The following is an 11,267-nucleotide window of genomic DNA, read 5'->3' as shown; positions in this document are numbered from 1 at the left end:
GGAGAACAAATTGCATATTTTGAATCATAGGAACATTCTAAAGTACAGATATGGGCACATTCACAGAGTTGAAGCATTTGTCCTTCAATTTAATGTCAGCAAAAACTGTCCACAAGAGATGCCACCCGATGTTCCTTGCTCTCTGAACAATTGCTGTGCTAAGTTCTCTGCCTTCTTGTTCAGTCTGCTGATTTTTATATAAAATTTCAGTAATATAGACAAGGATGAAAAAAAACTATAAAATTACCCATAATCCCTACATTCAAAAAATTACTCTGCATTTTAGTGAATATGTATCTATTTTTTTTTTCTGTGTGTGTTTTCCATATATTTGAAGTTGGGCTTCAAATCTCTCTCTAGTCATGACTCTACAACATACCCTTTTACATGGGATCCATGTGTTATTATAGTTTAAAAAAATCCAAAAGTTTAAACATACCATTATTCAGTCAAATAATTATAATAATAACAATGCCATGAATTCCTTGGAAATTTTTCCCTCTCATCTGTTTGTTTCAGATGATATAATATCCCTAAAAGCTAATCCCACCCTTTTGAGAGGTTTCATCCAAAACAGCCCTAAGAAATTTCCAGTCCTCAAAATTGATCACTTCTATATCTAAGATGGAATTTAGTACAGTTATGATTTATGGTTAACAATTTATAATAATAAGTGATTTTAAAACATGAAGCATTCTTAAATCTTAAATAGTAAATAGTAATCACAGAACATTTCCTAATTTCACTCGCAGAATCTGTAATTTGTTTGTCACCCAATTCTGTCTTTTCTACAGAGTTCTTGTAATAAATGGTTCTAAATATCTATGTTGCTGTGAAGCAAATCAGAGAGGTTTCAATTTCAAAACAAAGTAAACAAATAAATTAATGCCTAGGGCAAGTTTTACACTATATTGGAGAGTTAGTTGTTATGATGCACCTCTTGAGTCTTATAATCCTTTCACATGGACTACCCCAGCATTTCCAGATTGCATCAGAATTACCTGCAAACAAGGCTACCTCCTCCCCAAACTTCCTCTGAAACAGTAGGAAAAAGAATTGCTTTGAGTGCTTTGATCTCTATTTTCCAATCACTTAGCATAGAGTCAACTACAAATACCTCGATAAATGTTTGCTAAGTAAATAACCCAGGAGAGAGAACTAAAATCTATATACACCGAAGTGATGTTAAAAAAAAAAAAAAAACACGCTTGGCAGTGTGAGTTCTTGATTGCTGACAAGCATAGTAGAAAGGGTAATTGGTTGTGCATTAAAGAAAGTGGTATCTATTGCAAATGGAATATGCCAAGAGTTGAAAATCAGTGAGTCCTACAAAAAGTCCTTGACCATCCCTGTGCCTTCACCTTTCCTCTTTTACCCAAAGCACTGCCTACACATGCTGCCTACCCCACGTAGGGCAACTCGCCCACCATACCATTAGTTCTCTGTTCTGCTCATATCTCTGGCATAATTCCCTTGTTGTACTGTGGCCCCATCTGGTGTTTCCCCCTCTGCCTACATTTTCCCAAATGTTAACTGAAGGTCAAAATCTCTGCTTGATTTCATTGCTTTCTCTTTACTGCCAAACTCCTGGAAAGGCCCACTCCTGCAGTCTTCATAGCTTCCTATTTCAGGTGGTTCATCTGATCCTGGTGTTCTCTCTCCCACAGGACAACTTTCGTATTTACTTCTCAGTCACCTTAGTCTTATAAAGACATCATTTAAAGCACCAAAAACTCATTAATATCTGTTCCAATGATTTCAACTGAATCAGGTGTTCCTAAAATAAATAGTCAAGAATAAGCTGTCCAGAAGAGGCCATCTCTCTCCCAATTATAATTGACATCTGTGCAGGGTTAAAACATTAAACTTGATGAAATATCTTTCATAACTGTTCGATTATCTCTCCCTCCCCCCAACCAAAGCTCCCAGTTATTGCTGTAATCTCTCTCTATTCTGTTTTGGCATCGCATCTGCCCTAACACAGTAGATCTTGTTACTTCCAGTCTGGTGTACTTATAATTGTCTCTGGCATCTCTATACTCTGACATATCCTAAATGTCAACCCTACCTTAATAGCAAATAAATTCAAGTGCGTCTACTAATTTCTGGACACTATTCAAGCTTAGCCTATTGTTTTGGATCTTTCTAAGAATATTCCCTCTTAGTGTAGAAAATGCTTAAGCTCTGATGCTAGAGAACCTGACATTTTTCTCTGGCTCTTACAAATCATGTTACCTTGGGCAACTTGTTTAACATCTGTACCTTAGCTTCCCCATCCATAAAATGGGGATAAAAATGCACCTATTCATATATAGGTTTCTGTGATTATGATTAATCATAGCAAGTTAATAGATATGAAATGCTTAAGAGGTGACAGATGTATATAGTAAGTATCAACAACTTATAGCTTTTATTCATAATACAGTCTAAAAAATTCTAGCTACACTCTTTCCCATACAAAGTATGTTTTGCCAAAGTACTTTTCTATATGCTATTCTCCCAGACTCTAGTTAAAAATTCCTATCCATCCTTCAAGACCCATCTCATATTTTTCTTCCAATATATGTTGGTCATATATAGTCAAAGTGAGTCCTATGTGAAAGTAATGTGTTTGCATTTGTGGAGATTCTTACCAAGTGCCAGACACCCAACAGTGTGAATGTAGGCAGGGCCTTGGCCTTCAGACACAATCTAGAGGGAAAGAAGATACTATCTCCCGCCTAGGTTAGCACATAACCATTACTTCCTCAGCTTTGCACTCCCACCAGGTCCTCCTATGAACTTATGCTTTCTGGATATTTTATTTCATTGCAGTAAAGTTGGTATCTTTAATTTTGTGATAGTTTGGAAAATATGTAACCATAGAGTAACTTTGGGCTTAAAACATTTTGAGAAACTGCCAAAGTACCAGCACCATTTTTACAGCCCCACGAACAATGTATAAAACCTCAAGTTTCTCAACATCAATGTTGATTCTTGTTATTCTGACTTTTTGTTAAAAGTATCCTGGTAGGTATGACATATCTCATTGTATTTTTGATTTGCAATTCCCTGAGAACTAAATGATCCTGAGTGTTTTCATGTGCTTATCGGTCACTTGTCAGTCTTCTTTGCAGAAATATCAATTCAGATTCTTTTTCCCCTTTTAATTGTGTTATTTGTGCTTTTATTATTGATTGGAAAAAGTTCTTTATATGTTCTAAATACAAGTTCCCATCTCATATATGATACTGCTTAACCCAAAGTCACAAAGACTTACTTCTCTGTTCTTTGTTGTTTTATAATCTTGTCTCTGACACGTAGGTCTCAGATCCATTTCAAATTAACTTTTGTATATTATATTATATTATATTATATTATATTATATTATATTATATTATATTATATTATATTATATTATATTATATGGAGTTCTACTTCTTTATTTTACATATATATTCATTTGTTCCTATATCGTTGTTGAACAGACTACCCATTCCCCATTGAATTATCTTGGTATCCTTGTCAAAAATCAGTTGATCATATGTGCTCTTTTAATTTCTGGACACAATTCTATTGCACATATATATTATATATATATTCACATCTTATGCCGGTAACATATACTGACTTGCATATTTTATAGCTTTGTAATAAATGTTTAAATCAGGAACTAAGATTCCTCCCACTATGTTCTATTTCAGGATTGTTTTGTTTCTTCTGGGTCCTTCATATTTTCATAAAGATTTTAGGATTATCTTGTTAATTTCTAAAAAAAATCTTGTTTGGATTTTGATAAGGAATCAGCTTAATTTGTATGGCATTATTACCAATTTAACAATTCCAATTTATAAACATGGGATATCATTCAATTTATTAGGTTGAATTTAATTTCTTTCAGCAAAGTTTCCTAATTTTGAGGATACAAGCTTTGAAAGACTTTTTATCAAATGTATTCCTGAGTGTTTTATTCTTTTGCTGTATTACATAAAGTTTTTTCCTTAATTTCATTTTTTCATATTGTTTATTGTTAGTGTATGGAACTATAACTTATTTTGTATATTGATTTTATATCCTGAAACCTTATTGAACTTGTTTATTAGTTCCAATCAACTTTAATTGATTGATTTAGAATATTTTTAAGTACAATACCATGTTTTCTTCACTTCATTTCTAATCCATGCATTTTATTTCTTCCTTGTCCAACTGTCCTGTACAATGTTGAATAGCAGTGTGTAAAGCCAACATACTTTCCTTGTTCTTGATCTCAGATGCAAAACCACTTCACCGTTCACTAGCAAGTATGATGTTAGTAGTTCACAGATACACTTTACAGTTTGAGGAAGTTCCTTGTCTTAATTTGTTGACAGTTTTTAATTATGAAAGGGTGTTGGAGATTGTCAAATGCTTTTACTAATTTATTGGACAATTCTGTGAGGGATTTTTCCTTTTATTCTATTATTATGGTGTATTACATCAATTTATTTTTGCAAACTAACTTTGCATTCCCGCGACAAATCCCACCTGGTCAAGGATCATAAAAAGGTATAGTCCTTTTTATATATTACTGGATCTGATCTGCTAATATTTTATTGAGGATTTCTGTCTATGTTCATGAGACATTTGCCCGCATTTTTTTTTTTTTTTGCTGTTGTTTTACTATCAGTAAACATTAACCTCATACCATAATTTTGGAAGTAATCTTGTGTTTTTGCGGAGAGATTGTAAGGAATTTTTATTAATTTTTCCTGAAACATTGGGTCACATTTTATTTTTAAACTTTTTCTATTTTTATATTTTAAAAAAAGCAGTTCTGAGTCATGTCGAACAGGAGAAAGCCAATGTTCACCCTTTAACTCTGTAGTTCTGAAATTAATCTATGGGAATCTATAATCCACAAGGGTACGATCTAAATTTCAGTTAAAGGAAAAAGAAAGTTCCCTGATTTGCCCTTAGAAGTTTTCCAAGTTAAAAAAAAAAAAAATGTAGAATGTCTGGCGTGTACTGCTGCTCCGCAACCGCCACCCCCAAGTTCTCTTTCCTTTCACTAGCCCTTGGGACTAGGAGTTCCAGACCAGATGCGCACAGATGTGGTAGGTGACACTGGAGATGACTGTGCTATCACCCCGTTTCCGTCAGCATCTGGAGAGGGCGGGGGTTGGGTCGAGAGGGTCTCCAGGGGCGGGGCGGAGGAGGAGGGAATGCAAAACGGCACCTCGTCCCTAGCAGCCACGAAGCAGCAACGCCCCTCCGTATAAAAGCCGAGCAGCCTCACTGCCGATGATTCCAGCGCTCAACAAATGGGCCCCAGCGGCGGAATGGGCTAACGGGCATCACCATCGATGGGAAACAGCCTGATTAATAAACCCCGGCAGTGAGGGCGCAAAGCCTGGACGCCAGGGCCGAGCACGTCCGGCTCCTGCACCAGCTTCGTCGACTCACGCCCAAGGTGGGCGCGGCGCCCAGGACGCGGGTGAGTGCTCTGTACAGTAAGGCTGGGGAGCAGCGATGACAGTGGCGGTCATTTTCAGATCAAGGTGTCCTCACTGCGGTCGCCCTACTCTTCCAGTAGTTGGTTTCCGGGGGACGGAGGGAGGGAGCACAGTTTTGAACCGCGCCCTCGTGGAGCTGCCCAAAATCAGGTGAGGGATTTTTGGAGTAGGAAGGAACAATTTTGACTCTTTGACAGCGTCCCCCAAAATTTAATTCCTACTTGACCTAACTCTAGTATAAGCGGGAAATCTGCAGAAATTGGATGCAGTTAAGTGAACTTTTCCCAAAGACTTTTAGCTAACGCTTTTCTTTTCAACCTAACCTTACCTTTACATCATAACCACAGTGGGAAGCTTGTTGACTCTGGCATTCTTTTAAAAGTTGTGTCATCAGAGATGAAGAGTGTCCTGTACCTTCCCTGCTGTTTTCTAGGCGAAGTCTCAGTACCACCCTTCTCTTCCCACCTCTCTCTGCAAACTGCCTGAGGTCACTGCACACTCAGGTGTTCCCAGGTGCCCTATGATTAGTCAAATTGGGGAGGAGAGAAGTTGGAGTAGCTCACACTCTAATCCCCACAGTCTGGCCTAGCGCACATTTGTAACAGAGTCCGGATTTTAGAAGCTCTTCTGCCTCCAAGACGAATCTGAACCTAAGCCTGTTCCTTCCCCCCACTTCTCTGTCTAGCACCCCATTCTCCAGTTCTCTTAAATGGCCACCTCAATCTTTTCACAGTGCCAATTGCAGTCTCTCCCGTGAAATTCTCAACTTTCTCAAGTACCTTCTGCCTCATTGCCTTTGGGCAATTGTGACCTGATTCTTGAACCCAACTGGGGTCTCTTTACCTAATCTTTTTTTTGCTGGTGGTCTCATAAGTATCCCATATCCACAATTGGCTCCCTAGAGCGCTCTCTTCATGGAACTTTGGGTGTTAACTTTTCCCTGGGAACATTTGGAACTGGTCTACATTTATTTCCAGTGTAATTTGGGGAAGAGAAAATTAGAGAGGAAAACCAGAAAGCTGACACCCAGCTGTTCTGTTTTATAAATTTATTGAGCATCTTGTACCCCCCTCTAGAGCTGCCTCATTCCCAACAAAATTCTCTTGGTAGTTACCACTGAAAGCCCTGATCCCCAGGCATTCATGCCTTGTAGCATACACAGTAAACCCCTTTGAAGTCTTTTTTCAAAAAGAATCTGCATGTTCCCTTGTCTCTTGGGGTGTATCCCCAGCTGCTAAGGCTACCCAAATGTGTACTCTATCCTTCTGGCTGTGGTGGATTCTACCACCCTTCCACCCATCCTGGCAGATATTTCAGGGAAGGGTAGCACAGGGAACAGGGAATGGAGACTCCCACTTAACTAGCTGTGTGCTACTAGGAGAATTATTTAATAACTCTGACCCTCAGGTTCCAGTAGTCCCTCTAGTGATAAAATTCTTAGATTCCTCTTATTTCCTGGTTATTATTTTAAAAATAAAAGTATAAATAATTATCCTTTTTAGCCAAAGTTTGAGGGCCTCAAAGCTGTATAAATAACTTCTCTCTTAAATTGTCACTGGATTTTCCAGTGGTGACTCCAAGTACCCATCCCCCAAAAAGGCTCAGTAGTGGCCCCTAATTGTTAGGTCTCTATATTTGCTAAAGTTTCATGATGAGTGTTGTCAGGTCTGTTATTTACTTTATCCCCCCCACCTTTTTTTCTGATTTCATTGTTCTTTGTTCCCATCATGAGGCCTTGATTTCTGATTCAGCTCTTCTTTGACCTTAAACTAAATCCAGTGCTCCATCTTCCAGCTCAGAAGAAAACTGATTTTCTTCCACTGGTTCCACTGATTCCAACAGAAGACTTGTCTTCCTTGAGATTTAAAAAATGTCTTCTCTCACTGTTGCTTTGGCAATGTGGCCTGTCCAGAGAGCTCTGAACTTAAATCTTACTTCTCAGTCTCCCTAACCTTGGTCTAGTGTTCAAAACAGGAGAGATACTTGATGGATTGTGCGGTTTTTTCTCCTTTTAGTTTCCTTTTAGTTTTGTTCTTTTTTTTTTTCCAGTTTGGGATAAATTGTGTGTATGTATGTGTGTACATGAATTTGCTGCTTCTGCTTATCACTGCTGTTATTACCAACACGACTATGTTGTCATTGCTACTCTAGCCCTGTGCTAGCGAAAAATAATGAAAGGAAATTTTATCTACTACTTGCCCAATGCCCAGATAAAATACTTAGCTGAGAAGGAATATGAAATTCATAATTTAAATGCAGGATGTGCAATAATCCCTGGGGAATGCCAGAGTCTCACAGTAGGCTAGCAAATTAAGAATTTTATTTAGCAATTTGAAGTAATCCAAGTATTTTAAAGATTAAAAAACTGCCTTATAGAAACACTGGCAATAAATAAATATGGAGCCAGAGGAACAAAATATCCAAGGTTGAGTTAGGAACTCGTTTCTCTCATATTATCTAACAAACTGGACAAATCAGCATTTAAACCCACAGTCATTGGAAACTGCTAGTATTTTTCTTCAAAATGTTCAAAGATTTCTCTTTCAAAATTGCCCAGTCATTGGATTGCCCAGTCAGTGGTTTGTGTTTTTTGTAGATTCTTATTAAATCTGAATAGTAAAGGTCCCATAAACCACTATAAATTTTGCTCCATTTCCAACCTAAATTTATCTATTTATTTACATTTTCTATTTTATTAATTTTTCTACCAAAAATTACCTTGTCAATGACTTAATATATAGTAATCTTAAATCAAGGAGTATCTAAAGAGATTTAAGGTAATATTAACTGATTTAGCTAGTCATCGTCATTGTTCTATTAAAGCTCTAAAATATATTTCAATTACAGTAAAAAAAAATTAAGTTATAAATTTGCCAGCTAGCAAATTAGCATTTTGAAATATACTTTCATGATAAAATTGACAAGTGGAAACAGAAACAAAGTGTTTATTTAGAACAGTCATACAAATGAATCTTGCTAGTTATTGTTGCCATATTAACATTAAAAGATTTACTGTTGATTTTGATTATTTCTTTTCATAGCATATAGACACAGGGAGAAAATTCCATTGAGTATGCAGACCAAAACTGTCTTTGAAAGTAACTTGTTAACAAAGAATTCACTAATTGCTGTAAATGCTGTGTGACTATTTTACGTAATTTATTATTGTTTTAGCTCAATTTAGAAGAGTTTTTGTTTTGTTCCTAAATAGGTGCAATGTGCTGGTTATCAGAGTTTTTTCCTTATCCCAAAAATATTTTAAATTGCATTGCTAGGCTTATGTTTACTTTTCTATCATTTACAAGTTTGGAAAGTATGAGAACTGGGTATGTTTTGTTTATCATAATGACATTGTGCCTTCAGAGTTGAAGTCCTAATTCTAGGTTTCCTTAAAATTTTAAATCATAGAATTAATTATCATTTAAGTCAGATTAACTTTTATGTGACTACTTATTTTATACATATAGAATCTGTTTTGTTCTTACCAAATGTTATTTAAATCTTATTTAGATCAATGAATTTAGTGCTTTCAATGGTTAACTTAAAATTAAGAATATTGAAGGATACACATATGATTATGCGCTCTTAGAGAAAGTTAATGATTGCTGATTTGCTCACTACATTTTCTTTAGCTATTTCTTATTTTATATTAATCATAACTTTTTATCCACCTTGGAAAATGAAGAATTATATCTGAAATTTTTCAGTAACAGAAGATATTTATGAAGAGAATACTATATATCTTTATGGTATTAGGCCCTGAGGGTATAGCAAAATGTAAAAATGGTCTTTGTCCTAGCGACATGTTGATCAAGCTAAGCACATATTTAGTTATGGGCCTCTCCTAATCTTGTCAATGCCACTGGGGGTAGGGAGACACTTAAAAACAACTGTCCTTCAGACCTACTGTTTCAGCCAGGTGGAATATCTAATGTGACCACATTTTTTGATTCTAGCTACTTATACAATAACCATGATTTTTCCCTCCCTAAGGGATAACTCCTTTGATGGTTATCACTGCTTCCTTATATTCTATTACTATATGCTCCAAAGATCACTTTCTTAATTATTTGTTGCTCATTTATTTTCAGCTAAAGTTATGCAAAATGCTAAATATATTTTCAAATCTGTGTTTTAGAAGAGAAGTGTTAGAAAGAAGTCAGTTTTCTAGTCTCATTTAAACATATCAAACACAAGAAAATGACATAAAATTGATGCTTTAGTCTTACTAATTGGGTAACTAGCTATTAATTCCATTTTTTAAAGCAGTATTGGTGAGGGGAAAGTTAGAAAAGAAAAAATGAAAAAGAATAAAAGGTCGAAATATCAGTAATATCAGTAATTCTTAAGGCATTCTGTAGGCAGTAAAGCAAGCATATTATAATAATCATCTGACAAGCATATTTTAATTTTTTAAAGATGTTATTTATTTATGCATACAAGAACTGGGGTACAGACAAGAGGTGTGAGAGTGAGATGATTCACCAGAGAGAGTGGGGAACAGAACAGGCAGATTGACTGAAATACACAGCTGAGGGGAGCAGCAGGCGAGCCAGGAGAGGTCTGCTGCGCCATGTGGGTATCTCCCTGGCTGGGGATCAAACTCGTGCTGTAGCTGCTGATAGCTTCATAGGGTACATCTTAACTAACCCTTGCACCACCAGGGATTCCCACATATTTTAATTTTTATTGAGGTAACATTGGTTTAAAATATCATGTAGGCTTCAGGTATACAACATTATAATTCAAAATCCGTATAATTACAACATGAACACCACCAAAAGTCTAGTTTCCATCCATCACCGTATAATTAATCCATTTTGTTCACTCTCTTTCCCCTCTGGTAACCAAGGTTTGATTTTATTTTCTCATTTGTTTTGTTTCTTTATTTTCCACATATGCACAAAACCATACAGTATATCTCACTGTGTCTGACTTATTTCACTTAGCATAATGCCCATTAAGTTCATCCATATTGTAGAAAATGGCAGAATCCCATCTTTTTTATAGCTGAATAGTATTCCATTGTACATATACACTACTTCTTCTTTATTCATCCATCAATAAAAACTTAGGTTGTTTCGGGCCTCCCCTGGTGGCACAGGAGGTTGAGCGCCGTGCTGTGAAGCTGTCCATAGTCTCTGCAGTGCTGGTTCGATCCCGGCCGGCCGGCAAGGGTCCCACATGGTGAGGCAGACCTCTCCTGTCTCGCTTGCTGCTCCCCTCAGCAGTGTATTTCATCAGTCTGCCTGTTCTGCTCCCCGCTCTGTCTCTGGTGAATCCTCTCACCCTCCCACGCATCTGGCCTGTACTCTGGTTCTTGTGTAAATGAATAAATAAATCTTTAAAAAAAAAAAAAAGAAAGAAACTTAGGTTGTTTCCGTATCTTTTTTTAAAGATTTATTTACTTATGCATACAAGAACTGGGGTGTAAGCCAGAGGTGTGGGAGGTGAGAGGATTCACCAGAGACAGAGAGGGGAACAGAACAGACAGATGTACTGAAATAACACTGCTGAGGGGATCAGTGAGCAAGGCAGGAGGGGTCTGCTGTGCCATGTGGGTTGCTCCCTGGCCAGGGGGAGATCGAATTGTGTGGTAGTGGTTGGCAGTAGTTTGATTGGGCTGTCTTTAATCCTTGTGCCACCAGGGAGGCCCTGTTTCCATATCTTGACTACTAAAAATATTTTGCAATGAATATAAGCATCCGTATATATCTTTGAATTACTATTATCCAGAAAGCATTTTAAATCTATATATATTGTCTGCATTTGTTTTCCACTCTCTTCCCCTATTCC

General features: G+C 36.8%; 1 protein-coding gene across 2 annotated transcripts in view; it reads left to right on the top strand.

Moving 5' to 3' along the window:
• The first annotated feature begins 5,057 nt into the window (after positions 1-5,057).
• The window catches only part of AGTR1 (angiotensin II receptor type 1), a 58,379-nt gene continuing 52,169 nt past the window's right edge, over positions 5,058-11,267 (top strand). Inside the window, exons 1-2 of one of the 2 annotated variants that reach the window (XM_054700745.1) lie at positions 5,058-5,072; positions 5,206-5,452. The gene's annotated coding sequence lies outside the window, so the exon portion shown is untranslated. Of the gene's footprint in view, positions 5,073-5,187; positions 5,453-11,267 lie in introns of those variants that run through there. The other variant, XM_054700744.1, reaches the window with a different exon arrangement.

The sequence above is a fragment of the Talpa occidentalis genome, unplaced genomic scaffold, assembly GCF_014898055.3.
Source record: "Talpa occidentalis isolate TD23 unplaced genomic scaffold, MPIMG_talOcc4v2.1 talOcc4.4, whole genome shotgun sequence".
In the NCBI taxonomy this organism is placed as follows: domain Eukaryota; kingdom Metazoa; phylum Chordata; class Mammalia; order Eulipotyphla; family Talpidae; genus Talpa; species Talpa occidentalis.
The sequence above is the reverse complement of the archived record's forward strand: the minus strand, read 5'-3'. Positions and strand labels throughout refer to the sequence as shown.